This window comes from Tamandua tetradactyla, chromosome 2 (genome assembly GCF_023851605.1).
Source record: "Tamandua tetradactyla isolate mTamTet1 chromosome 2, mTamTet1.pri, whole genome shotgun sequence".
Taxonomy (NCBI): Eukaryota; Metazoa; Chordata; class Mammalia; order Pilosa; family Myrmecophagidae; genus Tamandua; species Tamandua tetradactyla.
Genome location: NC_135328.1, coordinates 85,764,241 through 85,784,335, shown reverse-complemented (window position 1 = coordinate 85,784,335; position 20,095 = coordinate 85,764,241). Strand labels below are relative to the sequence as shown.

At 33.7% G+C, this 20,095-nt stretch overlaps 1 pseudogene; it reads left to right on the top strand.

The window, feature by feature from the left end:
• Positions 1–16,874, top strand: part of LOC143656984 (synaptophysin-like protein 1 pseudogene) — a 49,449-nt pseudogene extending 32,575 nt beyond the window's left edge.
• The last annotated feature ends 3,221 nt before the right edge of the window (positions 16,875–20,095 follow it).

The following is a 20,095-nucleotide window of genomic DNA, read 5'->3' as shown; positions in this document are numbered from 1 at the left end:
CCAAAAAGTTCTCTTCAAAAGCCCGGCTGTTAACTCCCCTGCATAAAATCACATAATTTATACATTATCACATATACCATATTATATCAAATAATAGAGATTTAATCACCTTGCTTTGGTGAGATAACAGCAATTAAAATGTACTTTTCCAAAACCAAAGCATATTCACTTGAGCTATTGCTCAAATCTCTGTTACTTTTGCCAAGCAATTACACAAAACACCCCTCCACTCCGCAATACTGATTGTGAGAGACATTTTGATTTCAGGCATGTTAAAATGTAGAATAATAAAGTAATATGATTTAGAATTAATGAAATATCGTAATTGGTTCCATAAACCTTTAAGTTAAGTAACATTGCTTTTATAGTTTAGAGACCTAAGTACAAGAGAGATTTAATCACCTTCTTTGGGTGAGATGACTACAACTGAAATATATCTTTTCAAAAGCATATTCATTTAAACACAAAGCTATTCCTTAAGGCAATTAAGGTCACTTGAAACTATGATTTCAAGAAATTTGCAAAATTTCTTCTGTTTCAGGTCGTTTTTGACTCCTTTATCTATCCTCATTAGAATTAAAATTAGAAACCTTAAAAATAAAAGGCTATTTTTATATAACAGATTTACTAAAATAGAAATATGCATTTGTTTCCCCTCCTCTCTGCTTTAAAGACACAAATGACAACTTTTTTCGAAATGCAATTGTAGAAATAAGGATACCTAGCTATACAGAGTTTTGGATGTTAAGACGAGCTTGGAAATAAAGTACTAGATGCATTGTTTAGGAAGAGCAGTGGAATTGATCACAGTGTGCTGTCTTTCTTTTAAGCAGTTTATTGAGATATATTCTCACTCCATACAATCCATCCAAAGTGTACAATCAATGGCTTTCAGAATAATCACAGAACTGTGCATTCAGCATCACAGTCAATTTTAGAACATCTTCATTACTCCCGAAAGTGCTTATTGTTGACACAAAATTGGTGTGCTGCCCTTGTTACAATTGGTGAAAGACTATTAAAATATCACTGTTAGCTATAGTCCACAGTTTTCTTTGGGTGCACTTTTTCCATATACCACTCCATTATTAACACCATGTAATAGTGATATACATTTATTATAGTGTATGAAAGAATATTCTTATATTTGTACCATTAACCACAGTCAACATCCACAGCAAGGTCACTGTGTTATGCAGTCCCACATTTTATCCTCTCACACTTCTTCTACTTACATACACAACCCTAAACTTCTCCCTTTCAGCCACATTCACACGCAATTCAGCACTGTTAATTATACTCAGAACAATGTGCTGCCATCACCTCTATCCATTTCCAAACATTTACAATTAACCTAACATAAAATTCTGTGCAGACTAAGCATTGGTTACTCATTTTCTATCCTTATTCTAGCTCATGGTAATCTATATTCCAGATACTAACTCTATGAGTTTGCTTATTATTGTATTTATATATATCATATTAGTGAAAACATACAATATGTGTCCTTATGTGTCCGATTCATTACACTCATCATAATATCCTCAAGGTTCATCTATGTTGTTATATGCATCAGACTTCATTACTTCTTACAGTTGAATAATAATCCCTCACACACGCACACACACTCACACACATATTTTCTTTATCCATTCATTAGTTGATGGATACTTGGGTTGCTTCCAGCTTTTGAAAATTGTGAATAATGTTGTTATGAACATCAGTGTGCAAATATCTGTTCACACCCTTGTCCATCTTTCTTCTGGGTATATACCTAGTAGTTAGTTTTACAGATTTTACAGCAATTCTTTACTTGGCCTCCTGAGAAATCACCAAGCTGTTTTCCACAGCAGCTGCACCATTTTACATTCCCACCAGCAGTGCATGATTTTTCTATTTTTCCACATCTTCCCCAACTCATGTAGTGCTCTTTTTTAAAAATAATGGACATTCTAGTAGGTGAGAAAAGATATATCATTGTGGTTTTCGTTTAATTTCCCTAATAGCCAGTTAAATTGAACATCTTTTCATGTGCTTCATAGGCCATTGTATATCCTCTTGGGAAAAATGTCTTTTGCCCAATTTTTAATTGGATTGTTTGTCTTTTTGTTGTTGAGTTGTAGTACCTCTTTATATATTCTGGATATTAAACCTTTATCTTATATGTAGTTTCCAAGTATTGTTTCCCATTACAATGGCTGCCTTTTTACTTTCCTACAAGTCCTTTAATGCACACAAGTGCTTAATTTTGAAGAGATCCCATTTATCTATTTCCTCTTGTATTACTTATGCTTTGAATGTAAGATCTAGGCAACCACCTCCTATCACAAGATCCTTAAAATATTTTCCTACATTGTCTTCAGATTTTATGGTCTTAGCTCTAATGCTTTAGTCTTTGATCCATTTAGGGTTAATTTTTGTATAAGATGTAAAATAGAACTTCTGTTTCAATCTTTTGAATGTGGATATCCAGATCTCCCAGCACCATTTATTGAAGAGACTATTATGCACCCAGTTGAGTGGACTTGGCAGCCTTGTCAAAATCAATTGACAACAGATGTGAGTGTCTATTTATGAACTCTCAATTAAATTCTATTGTCAATATATTTATCTTTATGCCAATACCCTACTGTGTTGAGCACTGTGGCTTTGTATTATGTTTTAAAGACAGGATGTGTGAGCCCTCCAACTGCTTTTTCTTTTTCCAGATGTTTTTGTCTATTTGGGGCCACTTAAACTTCCAAATAAATTTGATAATTAGTTTTTCCATTTCTGAAGAATAGCCTGTAGGAATTTTGATTGGGATTGTATTGAATCTGTAAATGAACTTGCGTAGAATTGACACCTAATGATATATAGTCTTCCGATTCATGAAAATGGAACGCTCTTCTATTTATTTAGGTCTTCTGTGACTTCTTTTAGCAATGTTTTGTAGTTTTTCATATATGATTCCTTTACATACTTGGTCAAATTTATTTCTAGTTATTTGATTCTTTTAATGCTATTGTAAATGGAATTTTTTCCCCTGATTTCCTTCTATGATTTCTCATTACTAGTAGATAGAAACACTACTTATTTTTATGTCTTGATCTTTTATCACCTCACTTGGCTGAACTTGTTTATTAGCCCTCATAGATATGTTGTAGATTTTTCAGAACTTTCTATAGATATAGGATCATGTCATCTGCAAATAGTCAAAGTTATTCTTCTTCCTTTCTAATTTGGATGCCTTTTATTCCTTGCCTAACTATTCTAGCTAGAACTCCTATCATGATGTTAAATAGGAGTGGTGAATGTGAAAATTGTTGTCTTTTTTCCAATCTTTGAGGGAAAGTTTTCAGTTTTTCATCATTGAGTGTGATGCAAGCTGTGTGTCTCTCATACATGCCTTTTATCATGTGAAGTTCCTTCTATTCCTAGTGTTCTAAATCTTCTTATCAAGAAAAGTTGCTGTAGTTTGCAAATGCCTTTTCTACATCAATTGGGATGGTAATTTTTTTTTCCTTTCTTCTCTTACTGTGGTGTATTACATTAATTACTTTTCTTATGTTGAACCAGCCTTGCATACCAGGTTAAATCCTGCTTAATCTTTTCTCTATCTGTGCTTCTGGTTGTGAGATTTCAAATTCCCTATCTTCCAGTTTGCTGATTCTTTCTTCTGCCTATTCTAATCTGAGGTAGTATGCCTCTAGAACATTTTAATCTAGTCTATTGTGCCTTTCATTCCCATAAGTTTAATTATGTTTCTTTTCATACTTCAAAATTATTCTTTATGTTCAACCAGTGTCTTCTTCCTACCCTTCAAATCTTTATGTTTCTTCTTCTCCTTGAGTTGATTTAGCATAGAATAGCTGCTCCAAATTATATATTTCCTATGACTTTTTTATTTCTTCCTTTGACTGCTCCATATCTTCCTGTTTCTTAGTGTGGCTTGTAATTTTTTGTTTGTGTCTAAACATCTATTATCTTGATGAGCTTACTCTGAAAATCAGCTTCTCACTCCTGTTTAGGATATTGTTGTTGATTACCTTCGTGTTAAATCTCTTCTTTGATACTTGGATCATCAGAATTTCCCAGCCAAAACAGGACCAAGGACTCACAAAGGGCATACAGATCAGTTCCAAAAGGCCCTGGCAGAGGGTTAGAAAAGAATTTCAAAAGCCTTTTTGTTGGCACCCTGAAGCTGCAGTACCCTAGTGAGCAGCTGCCTCTCTTTGGCAAACTGTTTCTTGCATCCCTAAGGAGGCATTGCATTTTTGAATGTCCACAAGCTCCACCTCTGTCAGATACATGGTTGATACAATGGCATAGCAACCCCTGTCTGGTGCTGGCTAAGATGGTAGAACTGAGTGGTCTACATTTGTGAACCAAAATCCATGGTATACACTCAGCCATTCTCCCTCCTCCCCTCCTCCATTCTTGGGGAGGAAGGCTTCCACATCCCTCTCTGTCTGTAGCTACCAGTCAACCAGGGAACTGACCTGAGGCTGTTTACCTCAAGAATGGGAAATGGATGCTAGCAGCCATGACAGGGCAACTTATTCACAGTCTTTCCTTGTACTTTCTCAGTCTTTCCATCCTGCTCTTCCTGGGATGCTGCACAGAGCTCTCCCAGCCTTCAGAGCCCCAAAGCAGTTGCTTCAGACAAGCTGTCCTTGGAAGAGGACAGAGTCCTGCAGATCCTTACTTCACCCTCTTCCCCCAAAATTCTTCATGAATCATTGTGTTTAAGAGTTAAAAATAAAACTTTGTGACCCTTTATATAATAATGAGGATCAAACACTACCAAGGCTGAATACCACAGCAGAGACTCAGGGAAGGAAATGTCTGAGAAGTTTTTCTTACAGTGCAGTGAGGCGACACAGAGCAAAAAAACATGCTGGCCCAGCAGAATGACATACACCAAGGCTGATGCAAGTTGGAACTAGAAATCAGATGTAAGACTAGCTGTGTAAACCTTTAAAGATTTTAGTGGACTTTCAGATATTATTCATTTGTTAATTTGTTTGTTTAAAATGTTTGATGTACAGACTCCAAGGGATGTGATAGTAAACCTCCCACCTAAATGGGATGTAGATATTGGATGTAATTTTAATTTAATTTTGAAAAGGATAAGTGATACGATCATGATGGCACCTGGAGTAGTACAGAAAAATGGCATTCCTTTGTTCCACTGGCAGAGATGAATAGCAAAAAAAGGGAGAGAGAGCTTCCTTCACCACAGCAGGTCCAGTGGGGCGAATGCATTCCAATGTAAAGAGTTGAAGGTGACAGTAATAAAGAGGAAGAGAAGCAGGATGAGCCCCAAGGGCCTGGAATAAAGCAGAAAAAGAAACACAGAAGTCAGTCAAGGTCAAAGAAGCTGATCCAGATATTTAATTATAGAAAGGTCTACTTGAGATACTCAGGAGGGTAATTCAAGAAGTCATTTATCTGGTTAAGTTTCAGAGGAAAGATCTAAAGTTCAAAATGAACACAGAAATAGTCATCCTGTCTAGGCATTTGATTTTCTTTTCATGCTTTATTTATATATTTTTAAGTTGAAACAGCTTACTTGCCAGGTATGGATTCTCTCACTATTTTGCTGTTGATCAGGGCTGTTTCTGATTATTTTACATACTTTATATTATGGATTGAGTTTGCAGAACGATTCTGCTGTACTTTATTTTAGTATAGCAGATTCATATAGACTGAACTAACTTGTGGCCAAGCACCATTGAATGCCGTATTGAAATGTTAACCCAGGTAATATGAAAAAGTTGCACACTAAATTAAGATATTCATTTATTTATTGAATAATTATTATACCCTAGATTCAGTTGCTTTAAGTATACCTTGTTGAAATAGCAAATGTTAAGTATAACACATAATTAAATATAATGCTTCAGTATCTAGCACGCTGCCATGGCATATGGTGATCATATGAAAATGATGATCACATGAAAATATCTGGGTACATTCAAAATCAGCAGTTTCCAAAATCAGAATGAAGTTTCTGCTAATAAACGGATGAGGAAGCAATCCACACGATTTTAAAAACTCTTTGCCCTTATTGATTCGATTCATAATCATTTAAGTAGCTGAATGAAATGTAAAGAAATGAAAAATTCATGATTGTGGTATAGGTTTGGGGAGTTGGGAAAGGAAGTATATTGTGCAGCTTCTGTAAGATAGAAAGTTAATTAAACCAGTAGAGACCTTATATAATGCAATATCTGCTTAGAAGAAAATGAATGCCTTTAATGTATTCACTGTTTGTGACTATATTCCATTGGGAACTGAAAAATTACAACTTTTGACTAGTTTTAAGAATTAAATGAAATGTTTTTTTTTTTTTTCACAACTGGAACAGCTAAGTGAATGATCCAAAGCAGTATATTTTATAAAACAGATTGTTTTGTTCCAGAAATGTTCCTATGTTGATAAAAAAGACACACTTTCAAGCTCATGACTAGCCACAGATTACTGTTTCATTTATTAATATGAAGTAGTCACAAATCCGTGCCTACAGTGTTGAAAATACTGGAGATGACAGTGATGCAGAGATGGCAGTGACAGTTTATGGATAGCGAAGATTTATGGGGTTTCTGATCTGTCCCACAGCAAACCTGTAACATAGGCTAGACTTTCCTGAAGTTTGAAAAGAAGAAAGGAGGTTGAGTTAAAGTGAATAAATTGCTCAAAATTACATGTGAATTTGTTGACCAGAGTTGACATTCATACCTACGTCTATTGTACTCTAGTGGACTTGTGCTTTACCTAGAACTAATTCCAATCCTTGTAACATTAATTAAATTCCATTGTTCTCTAGTCATCATGAAGAAAACTAAATCTAACTTTTCCTGATCTGGGTTTTCAGGTTTAATTCAATAACATTGGAATGCTAGAAAGTCAGGATATTCACTGTAGGTATCAAACAAAAGATGAATAATGATGACGTGTAAAAATAATGAAAACACACAATTACAGATTTTGTTTTTAGATTAATGAGGATCCAGTTAAAATTATAGAGCAGAATTTACTTTGATTTAAATATTGGTTGAATGTCTCATGAATATTTACTATTTAATCACACTATTGCATTTTAGTTCTTGGTAGATTTTTTCTGTATCAACTTTGATTGTTTTAAATGGGTCATTAAACTATTATTTAGCTTTATTACCAAGTTTTTGGCACCTCTTACATTTTTTCCCTGAGGAGAGCACCTCGTTTGCCTTACCCTAATCCCAGTCTAGCAAGTCTGGTCCTTCACAACTACCAATATGTGGGAGGGTCATATATGTAGGAACAGTTGGAAAGGTGTTCTATTTCTAGACCATATGCCATAGTGAGCTCCTAACATCTGAGTAAAGATCAAGCTTGCAGGTAGTTGGATAATGATCTACGTATAATACGTGCAAGAATACATATTATTATCTTTGCATTTCTTTCACCTAGCATAATGATTAAAAAATCACAGGCAATCAATGACCATCTCAAAGTGATTGAAAAAATCAATTATTCTACCATTTTAATCACTGATCGTAATTGTAACTGTCTCAAAGCAAAGTTGAAGTAATCGGGGACTGATTATATTCTTATTTCATAGTTGAGCCACTGTAGAAATTAAGAAGTTAATATCATTGTAGATTTAAATATTCAATTTACTGTTTCTATTCTTCAGTTTGAATGGTGAGACATGAAATTCAAGTTGAAGAGATAAATGTCCTCTAAAACAAATCCCACAACTACTTTAAGTTTATTAGTTGATCTCAGCTCCTCTTCTATGGTGAAATGCCTCAAATGATATCAGATAAACTTATAAACTACAAAAATTTATCTGTTACTTATAATGTCCAGCAAATGACAGGAATTCAATAGAAATATAGCATATTAAGGTATGAAATCAAGATTGATTGAATTAATGAATTACTTGATTCCCAAAAAAGTGAAACATGGGTCGGCAAAAACCGGCTTGAGGGAGATGTCCTCTGCTCCTGTAAACTTTTCTTCTGAGCTTGTTTAACTGCAGATCGTATACCTGAGAATTGCATAGAAAACAATGACCCTTGACTTTTAGACAAATTTGAGACTCCAGGAACAAAGGTTAGTTCCCACTGACTATGATTGCAAGGATAGGGAGACATCAGAAGCAAATCAATGTGAGACGTTCTTCAGTAAGGTTCTGACCTCCCTAAAATCCACTTTACCACATTTGGACAATTCTATAATTAAATATTTGACTATCCAAGTCAAGCCTCCCTGCTTCTGTCCCCATCTCTCACCTCCATTTCCATAAAATCTCCCTTAATTCTCAAGATTGGGGAGACACATTTGAGCCTTGCCTCCTGTCTCCTTGACAATTAATCTTGTGATAAAATTCTTTCTTTTTTCAAAATCTCTGTGTCATAGCATTCACCTTTATGCATGTCAGGCAGAGAGCCATGGCTTGGTAGCAAAAACAAGGTGGTATGCATATAAGTTTTTAAAATTGTTAAAGAAATACATTCCTATTGATAATGAACTTCTAAACAACTTTTCCAAAAATTCATACACATATATGTGTATGTGAAAATTAATGGCCTTTAAAGCACAACTAAAGCAGTAGATCCACAGAAATAGATTGAATACATAGATTGAATTGCATTTATACATATTATGCATATGTATACTTGAACAGTGAAATAATTATATAACTTATGCAAATGAATCATATCACTTGTATAAGTGAATTTGCTATGGATGGCCTTTGCCATTTATTAAATGAATGCCTGTTTTAAGAGATGAAGCAAACATGAAGGCCTGAAAAAAAAAAATAAACCTTTGAAAGGTAGTGTTTGGTATAAACAATACTTTTCTTTAACTATATGCATCGCTATGAATTCCCTTATTTGAAATTGTATAAAATGGTAGATAAAATATTTGGGGCATCTATTGTCTATCTAGCACTATTCTAGTAGCTTTATGTATATAAACATATTAAATCTTCACAAAAAGCTAGTTTTAATAGATTTAATTATTCTCACCCTTTTAAGTTAAGAAAATTAACTTTCCCAAGATTGTGGAGATAGTAATTGTGAGAATTGAAACAAAGAAGATATCTGGATGCATGGGACAGGATAATATCCACTAAGCATGTCTTGCTAAATCACTAAAGCCAAATTAATGCAATATTGTGGGTTTGAAGCTATTAATGAATTATTTGGCTAAATTTCTTAAATTTCACCACACAGGAATGGAAATATGATAACACAGTAGGTTCTAGGGAAATCTAATTTCATAAAGTGCCCATATACGTAAGGAGAAAAAGTAATCTATGAGCAGAAATGTTTTGCAAATCTTCATTTTAGAAAGTCAAACTTGTTTTTAATTGCCAAATGTCTAAACACAATGACAATGATAATACTCAATGAGGATATCCAAGAACATAGAGTGCTTCTTAAACTTGGAACACTTTTTGGTCAATTTCCGCATGAAAATTACATTTTATGAAACACACAGAAACATTGTATCATGGCACTTTTTAATGTTCATATACAACTGATGCCATTTTGTGCTTTTTATATTGAGAAGAGAGATGAAAATTAATGAACAGTAGGGCAGAGTTAAATCAGTAGATCTATGGAAGCATTCTGATTTGAAAACACTTATAAGGAAACAAAAATAATTAAAAATAAACTGGCTGAACTTAAAACATAAAAAAAGAGAAAATACACCCCAAAAATGAGAAAGAATATAGTGGTGAAAATGGCATAAATCATTTAAACTGGGACAAAAACTATTATGAAATCAAGATCCATTTTAAAAATATTTAAAAACTTCATACTTTAGCAATGCCGATTAATGAGAGAAAAAGGAAAAGACAGATAATATATGCAGCACATATTTTAAAATGATAAGATGTTAGTGATTTCAGCTTCTAGGTACAATGCAGTAAAATTTTTAGCTTCTAGGTAGAATATAGTCCTATGTTCCTATTCTAAGAAGTACGAGTAAATTACAAAAGTGATACTTTTAAGAACATCACAAATCTGTGAAAGCACTGAAGACCAGATTATTAGAATTCCAGTAGAGGGGTGTTGTTCTGAGGTGGGCAAATAATCACTAGCATATTTCTTCTGGAAGAAATTAGCTAACTATATGTATAGGATAAATATTGTGTTTGTCCATTCAGGGGGACTCTATTAATGGAAAGAAAAATCAGCAAGAATGTTGGTAGTTGCAAAGGGGTTGCCTGGCAGTCTGGATATTCTAGGAGCCACAAATAAACTCATTTCTCCGCATAGGATATTTGCTAAATTTTAAGGCTGCACATGGGATTCTGGGGAATTAGGTAGAGGACTTTGAAGAGTTAAACTGTAATCTGTAGAAAAAAATCATAGTACTTGGATACATGTTCTTAATAGAAGAGGGCTTTCTTACATACATAATTCATCTTTCTCTCTCCAATACATGTGCCAGATCCTGAATATTTGTAAGGCATAAATATTAAGATCTAAGGTTAAGTTTCCCGACAGAAATGACTGGATATTTCAGTTTTTCGGTCAGAAGAGAAAGAGACACAAAGCTCTTAATGAAGAGATCAAAAGCATTAATAAATCAGTGGTAGATGGATTGAAACTTCATCCCAGTACAATACAACTAAATCCTTGAAAGCATCAGCAATTCACCATATATGCTAAGCAGAAAAGGGAGAACCCTCTCTGACAGATGATTTCACCTGGAGAATCTGTAATTACTTTATAAAATGAAAATACTCAGCCTTATATTAAGCATTATTAAATCTGTGAAGAGGAAGAAAAATATAACAGAAATCAAGATAAAAAATTAGAAGAACAATTGATCCATATATTTTATTTAGCAGACAAGGACTTTAAAGTAACCAAGATTAACATGTTAAAGACTCTAGGGAAAGAGATTGACAAAATTGATGAAGCTATGAAACACAAATGAACTCTTTAGGAAAGAATCATATCAGCATTTTAAAACAAAAAATGTAATAGTGAAGATTAAGACTGTATTGTACAGTTATAACATGGGCCTGCCACAGCAGTAGACAGAATTAGTGAACTCAAAGGGAAATTGATGGAATATTTCCAAAGTGGAGCCAAGAGAGTCTAGGCATAGAAAAACAAAAGCTTAACATATAATTTGGACACAGTCACAAGCCTAATATATGTACAATCAGAGTCCCAGGGAACAATAAGAGATCATGGGACATAAATGCATAAAAAGATAATGACAGAATTTTCAACAAATGATTAAATGTGTCAATCCACAGATTCAAAAAACATAATGAAACACAAATTGGGATTACTGCAAAAACACGCATGCACACACACACACACACACACACACCTTTAAGCATGTTAGCATAAAAATGGTGAAAAAAAAAAAAGAACATAAAACTCAGAGTAAATAAAAGACCTTGCCTTCAAAACAGCCACAACTTTTTTAATTCTTACTTTTTCGCATGGTCAGGCACCGGGAATTGAACCCAGGTTTTGGGCATGGCAGGCAAAAATTATGCCCACTAAGCCACCATCACACCACCCTGGAATGACACCTTTTAAAGTGTTAAAAGGATAACAAATAAATCAAACTAAAAGTATAAACCCTGTAAAAATGTTTTTTAAACAAAAAATGTTTAAAGATAATTTTGTTGCCAGAAAAATGTTGTAGTACTAGTGTTTTTTCAAATTGAAGACAAAATGGTCACAGAAGGGAGCCTGGAGCTGATGACCATGAAGAAGGATAAGTATGCTAGTAAATAACATGTATATTGGCTATTTCATAAAAAATAACAATATTTCCTGTGGGTGTATAATACTGGTAAAAGTTATGGAGATAAAATGAGTTAAATTCTGCGAAATTCTGCCTTTTTAAGAAAGTGATGGTACTAATTGGCAGTTGACATAATTTGTGAGATATACATGTTGTAATCTCTAGGCTAACCACTAAAATAATTATATAAGAATGTATAACTAAATATTAGTAGAGGAGAAATAATAGAATAAAAATTATAGTAATGAAAAAGACATTAAGAGGGTGGGCCATGGTGGCTTAGCAGGCAGAGTTCTTGCCTACCATGCTAAAGACCCAGGTTCAATTCCCGGTGCCTGCCCATGCAAAAAAAAAAAAGAAAAAAGATATTTAGAAAAATAAAATTAAAACAGCATAGGGGACAAAAAGAAAGACAAACAGCATGATAGAATTAAATCTAACTATATCTAACTGCATTTAATGCAAATAATGTAAATAACAATTAAAATGCAAAGACTGCTATACTAGTTTTATAAATGTGATTGTATGTTATTTTCAAAAGGCATACATTAAATATAAGAAAGTAGGGAAGAAGGTAAAAATTCAATATCTGATACTGTGCTGGTCTGAATCTGTGGTGGACCCCAGAAAAGCCATGCCCTTTGATCCTCATTCAATATTGCTGGGTGGGAGCATTTTGATTGTTTCCATGAAGATGTGACCTACCCCAATTGTGGGTGGTAACTTCTGATTAGATGATTTCCATGGAGGTGTGTCTCCACCCACTGAAGGTGGAATTGCTTACTGGAATCCTTTAAAAGAGGAAACATTTGGGAGAGAGTCACCTTTTTGGTAGAGCCACGAGAAAGCCAGCAGATGCTGCCATGTTCACCATGTGCCCTTCCAGCTGAGAGAGAAACGTTGAACGTAGTCGGCCTTCTTGAACCAAGGTATCTTTCTCCAGATGCCTTTGATTGGACATTTCTGTAGACTTGCTTTAATTGGGACATTTTCTCAGCCTTAGAACTGTAAACTAGCAACTTATTAAATTCTCCTTTTTAAAAGCTATTCTGTTTCTGGTATATTGCATTCTGGCAGCTAGCAAACTAGAACAGATACCTAGAAGAAATACTAAATAAGGATGCTTGTGTGGCTATTTATCTTAGACAAAGTGAACTTTGTAGCAAGAATTCTTATCAACTCTAAAGAAGAGTTCAAAATTTTAAAGGACAAATATATATAAAAAGAAGATTAAAAAATGAACTTGTATGCAATTAATAAAACAGCTTCAAACAGATAAAGCAAAATTTTACAGAAGCAAAAGGAAAGAACTATGCACAATGACAGTTGGTGATTTTAACATACCTCTCCTAAGAAAAATTAACTAAGGTGAAGGGATTTGAATAACAAAATTAACCAGCTTGACTAAATCGGTGTATTTACAATAGTACAACCAAGTTCAGAATATGCAGAAGTTACAACAGGGAGTTCTTGAAGCTAAAGAAAAATGATTATAGGTGGAAATATAAAGCTGCAGGAAAACACAAATCCTACAAGGAAAGAAAAATTTGTGGGTAAATATAAAATTACATTCACTTTTAAAAACAAAATACAATAATAATTATAAGTACATGTGGAACATTTACAAAACAAAATATTTGTTATGGCACAAAGCAATTCCTGAAGCATTTATAAAATATACCATGTGTAAGACCGCAAATCAATTATCAACAAATTTTAAGGAATTTAAATATGTATCATCAGGGATGGGAGGTGAGGAGAAAGACTAGAACATCTTCCTGTTGTTTAGAAAGGAAAAAAAAAGGCTTCTAAATGAGTCAAAGAGTCTAAGAAATTACAAATGATATGAAACACTGTTAATTATAACCAAAATTTGTGAAATGCAGCCAAAATAACATAAGGAAATTTGTAGCTCTAAATTCATACACTAAAAAGTAAGAAAGTTGAAATTCATGGTATAAATTTGCATCTAAAGAACCTAGGAAACACACCTGCACACACATAGCACATTACACGAAAAAGCAGGGAGAAGGCAGAACATATAATGAAAAGAACAGAAAAATGAAACAAATGATAGAGAAAATAAAACATTAAAAATTAGGCTATTTGTGATTAATATGTACAGATCCCAAACAAGACTGACCAAGGAAATAAATAGGAAAAAATAACAAATAACCGGTATCTGAAATGAAATCAAGGAAACCACTAGTGATTCAAAAGAACTTGTAAAAATAAAAAGAGGGTGGTGTGACGGTGGCTCAGTGGCAGAATTCTCATCTGCCATGCCAGAGACCCAGTTTGTTTCCCGGTGCCTGCCTATGACAAAAAAATAAATAAATAAGAGAAAATTATGAAGATCTTTATGCCAATGAGAGTGATAGCTTTAGAAGAAATGTATGTTTCTTGAAAAAGGTTTAGGTAATATGAATAGTCCTGTATCTACAAAAATTATTCTATAATTATGAAGTGATACAAATTAATCAAAGAATTATTAAACATAATAAATTAGTTAAGATGCTTAATTAGACACATGTATTAATGCAATTTTAATTTAATTTATAAATAAATTTTATTTATATTATAAAATGCAATTCAAAACAATAAAAATATTTCATGCATAATCGCATCAGAAATAAGTAATACCTACAAATAAATCTAAAGTCATATTGACAGACAAATGATCTAGAACATCACTGAGGGAAATTTTAAAAATAACACAATAAATATTTGAACACACCATGTTCATGGAACAGACTTTTCTTTCCTATTACTGATTCATAGATTAGTGAAATCTTTATCAAATTCCAATATAAATTTGATTCTCTCTTTAAAATTATTTGAGATGTGCACGTACTATTTAGTCACCTCATTGTATTTATGTTATACTTTAATATTTTTACAACAAAATAAAAAAGAAATTCAATGCACATTTTCAATGTACACTCATTCCTTAAATGCAATAGTGGTTACATTTAAAATTTTAGTAGTACAATGCACTGTAAGTACACCATAAAATATTACAAAGGAACAACAATTAAAATAAACACCTCAGTCATTAAACAAAAACTTTTGGATAAATTTCAATGCACATTTATAAAGAAATATCTTTTTAAATGAGGCACAAAAGTAAAGTCCCTTAATTTGAAAAAGCTTATAAAACAAAAATCAGCAAATACACATAGTGAAATACTTTAGGTTTTGAAAAAAAAAGGAAGGATACCTCTTTTCACTAGCACTGTTTATTCAACACAAAGTATTATGTACTTTCTGGCATACAGTAGGTAAAGAAAGAAATCAGAGTATATGGATTGGGAGGAAAGGGTTAACTTATTTTTTGTCAATTAGATGAACAACTATACACAAAATCCAACCAAATGATTGAACTAAACTGGTTTAGCAATTTTGCAGATAAGAGCAACCCATAAAATTTTATACCATTTCTTAATGAGATCAATATTCATCATTAAAGCCAATATAAATGAAAGTGCATATACTATAGACCAAAAACCTTTAAAGTGTCTAATAATTAATATAACTAAAAATTCCTAAGATCTCTAGTTAATACAAAGAATCTTTAAAACCCTGGTAAAAAGATATAGAGATAATTTGAATAAAGAGCAGTACCTTGTTTTTTGGATGAGGTGACTATGATTATGAATATATCAATTTTCACCAAATTTTCTTATAAATTCAATGAAATGGAAATTATAACATTTTTTCTGTTCTCTTTGTATTTCTTTTTCTGAATTGATGCAAATGTTCTAAGAAATGATTATGATGATGAATATACAACTATGTGATAAAAAAAGAAAGAAAGGCCATTTTTAAATTAATTTTCTTCATAATTTGTTGAATTTTTATGAATATACAAATTAACCTTTAAAAAGAAGGGTAAAGAAGTTGATCTTGTCCTTTCTGATTTTTATGCAATTTTATTGAGATATATTTTGGCATACCATATAATCACCCAAATTGTACAATCAGTGGTTCAAAGTATCATATAGCTGTGCATTCATCATCACAATAAATTTTGAACATTTTCATTACTCCAAAATAAAAATAAGAATAAAAGTAAAAATAAAAGTAAAAAAGAACCCCACCCCAAACATCCCATACCCCACTCACCCTGTTATTTACTTATTTTTTGTCTTTTTTATCTTACTCATCTGTCTATACATCAGATAAGGGAGTGTCAGTCACAAGGTTTTCAGGACCACAAGGTCACACCTTAAAAACTCTATAGTTACTCAATTAACTTCAAGAAACGAGGCTGTTACAACCACCCCCCGCCCCCTGCCCGCCCCCACCCCCCCCCCCGCCCCCACTACCCCCCCCCCCCGCCCTTCCTAGCTGTGCAGGTCTCGCCCCGCCCCTCTCTTCACCAGGTCGGCCTGCCTCGCTCCCTTCTTTCCGAAGGAACTGCCTTCCAGCTCAACCTCAACCAGTTTAAGGAGCCGCTCGGCTTCATCAAGGTGCTTCTATCTTTGCTTTTGCCACCTGTGAAGGTTTTTAAGGGTAAAACAAAAATTCTAGTGACTTGTCCTCCTAAAATCACTGAAAACTGTTACTGCCACTTTTGATTATCCATTCAAATTGAGTCGGGTGTCGTTTCAGCAACCTCCAGTAAACGTGCGTGATGCCAATTGGAAAAGTCATCTCCTTATAGGGGATTAGTCTTCTGCATGTTAGGTATGCAGTCTTTTTTTCTCAGTACTGCGTTGCTGCTCTTCTCCTTTATGTGGGTTACATGAGCCTATATCAGGATGGTTGAAAACTTCCCATAATTGGCTTCGCTGTTACCCTTGCTGCCACTTTTTTTGTGCTTGGTGAGCACTGCAGCCTGAGCTGAGGTTTTCACAGATATTAAAATAGCAACTGGTCACAATATTTTGGGGGAAACTTCTGCCTAGTACCAAGCGTCAAGAAATGATGCATGATTCTGACTCAGTCACTAGTATGGGGTCCTTAAATGTGTCTGTGATTTTGGCTTTCTGAGTATGATACTTTGGGGAAGACGTGCTTGATTTGTGCACAAGGAAACCAGCTTACACAGTCCATTAAATACATCTGCCCATTGTCAGGGAGAGATTCCAACTCCTGCTGGACTATAATTAAACAGAGAAATGCACTGTGTGAAATATATGACAGTTTGCAAACATCCTGAGAAATATTGTTTGTTATTTCTAATAAAAGTAATGGCTTTTTCAATAAATTGGTGAGTTTAAAATCTTGCAGCTTTTTAATATAAAGCCTATGCCTTTCCTAGGAATGTGAGCTGTAAATGTATTCTCACACATAAATTTGAAAGTTCAGGGACCTATTATGAGATGATAAACATTTTTAAATGAAAGATAATTTTTTCACTAAGTTGTTTGCCTTCCAAAGAGTTTAAACCTTAAGGCTTAACATATATATTTACTCAGAAAAGAGGTATATTGTAGTATTACATTAGGAACAGAATCTTTTTTTGGAATATACACTACTGTAAGTTTGCACAGATCATATACTTAAGATCTTCATTTAGGGAGACTTTATTACATAAATCATATTTAGAAATAAATGTAATTGGTTCAAATTTTATAGCGGAATGTTGTTCAAATATGATAAAAAATTTTTAATTGCAAAGGCTGAGATATGTTTTATTTCTGTTTTTCTAAATGACCTGGAGTACTTAATAGGTATACTAAAATTGTTTTGAGAGCAGAGGTTTGGAAATTTCAAATAGATATGTAATTAATTTAGCAATTCTGTCTTGTGAAGGTTAAGCTTCCATTATGCTGGTTAATAGGGTAGCTATATAAGTAATAAGAACACAGCTTATCTAGATATTTTGATTTGTATGGGCATACGCTTAGTGACATTTGTTTCCTCTCTTTTCTTGCTAAGGGTGTCTAGTCTTTTTGCAAATAGAGTGAAATAATCAACCTTTTTTGGCAGTCCCCATTCAGAGAGTTAAAAAAAATAAGATTAACTTATACTTTTGAAACGTTTAATACTTACCATCAAAGAAGTTACTATTTTGAGATTAGCATGATATTGTGAAAATAAGTGCTAATCAGATTTCAGTTTCTTAGTGTTCATTCTTATTTCTCAAATGGATAATTAAGGAATTATGCATTGTAAACAAAATACCTAAGTGACCTATATAATGGGTATGCAGTCTATGCACACACATTTGAGTATATTCTGAACACAGGGTTTATTCACGTTTGCCTCCTAGTCCTTTTGTTGTACTGGGATCCAAATTTCCTATTCTTTCAACATGATTGCTTATATGCGAAACACATCTTGCTATCACTTGATTTTTGTTGCCTTTGTTCATGACAAGAACTGGATTATAGTTCAACAGTTTCAGGTATTTCCCTCTCGATACTCCAGTATACCAAAAAATGGAAGGGTATACTATATACTGCATACGAATAATCTTCAGAATGGCCCCTCAGCTCTGTTTGAAATCTCTCAGTCACTGAAACTGTATTTTGTTTCATTCTTGACCTTTTGGTCAAGAAGGGTTTCACACTCTCATGATGCCAGGCTAGGCTCATCACCTGGAGTCACGTCCCTTGTACAGGAGAAGACACTGAGCTCACCTATGGAGGTGGCTGAGAGAGAGAGACCATGTCTGAGCAACAAAAGAGGTTCTCTGGGGGTGTCTTTTAGGCACAGTGGTAAGTAGGCTTAGTTTCTCTTTTGCAGGAATAAGTTTCATAAGGGAAAGCCCTAAGATTGAGGGCATGGCCTCTCAAATTGGTGGTCCCCAATGATTGCAAGAATATCAGATTTAATATTTCCACGTTTTTCCCCCAGCCCCTCAAGATGACTTTGCAAATATTTTTTAATCTTCTGCTCAGACTTCTCTGGGATGTATCGGGACACCACACCAGCCTGTACAAAACAATAAGATTTCACTCCCTATTCAAGGCTCTATGTAATTATGGTGTTCAAATAACTCTTCCTGATTTCAAGACTCACATTCTAACACTCTACTAACAACAATTGGTAGAATAATCTATGCATTGACTCAAGAAATTGAATAGAAGTGATAAATTTGATACCACCAATCAATAAGGAGAAGATGGATGTATTTTAAATTATATTTTGTTGAGTCAGTGGCATAGGATATGAAAAAAATATATCTCTACTGAAGATTAAGTACAAAATACATTCCAGATGATTAAAACTTAAGTGTACAGGATTAGCTAAAAAGGGCAATAACTTTATTAATTGAGGAAAGATTTCTTAAAGCCTCAATCATAAAGCATCTTAAACCCTATGGCAAAAATTTATTAAATTAATTTTATCAAAATGAGGGCTTTATGACTGTTCTAATTAAATTCAGGTGTCAATGTGGCCAGGTGATAGTGCCCAGTAGTTCCGTTGCTGTAGACTTAAATCATCAGAATGTGAAATTCATCTATGGCTAGTTACATCTACAATCAGCTCAGGGGAGTGCCTTCTGCAGTGAGTGATGTTTAATTTAATTAGCTAGAGACTTAAAAGGAGAGTCAGAAGAGAGAGAAGGATCTCAAACCTTGATGTTTGGAGATGTAGAAGGGGAACACTCCAGGGAAAGTCGTTTGAACCCAGAAGCCAAGAGAGAAAGCCAGCAGCAGTTGCCCTGTACCTTCCAAAATTAGTCATTTATAACTAAATAAATCTCCTTTATAAAAGCCAATCCATCTCTGGTGCATTGCATTATAGCATCTTTAGCAAACTAAAACAATGACTAAAGAGAGATATAACAGAGAAAATGAAAGGGCTTGGTGTCTAGTATATACAAGAATGTGTTGGTTAACAACAAGAATAAAATATCGAACTGCAATATTAAAATTGAAAAGTCATTAACTTGCAATTCATAGAAGTTGAAGCTGCTGAAGGTAGTTTGCATAATGAATAAATAAATACAAGTACTGGCGATCATATAAATGAAAGTAAAAATTAAAATAAGGTATTATTTTAGAAATTTTGAACTGACACAATTATACATTTGTGCATTGGGAGAGATGAAGCAGTGTGAGAATCTTCCTAGATTCACTGCAGTTGAATAGACTGGAATAACTATCTAAGAGCTTTGGACATTATGATGTCAAATTCAGGATATGCATGCTCTATGATCCATCAGTTCTATTTCTGTGTGTGTGTATATATATATATATATATATATCTCCATAGAGGGACATATATGAGGATGTTTACTGCAACATTGTTTATGGATGCATAACATTGGTGGCTGTTTGATTGTTCATCCCTAAGAGAGTAAACAGATAAACTCTTGGGGATGCTGATCTGAAAGTGTTGTGTACCTCAGTAAAGCCAAGCCCTTTAATCCTGA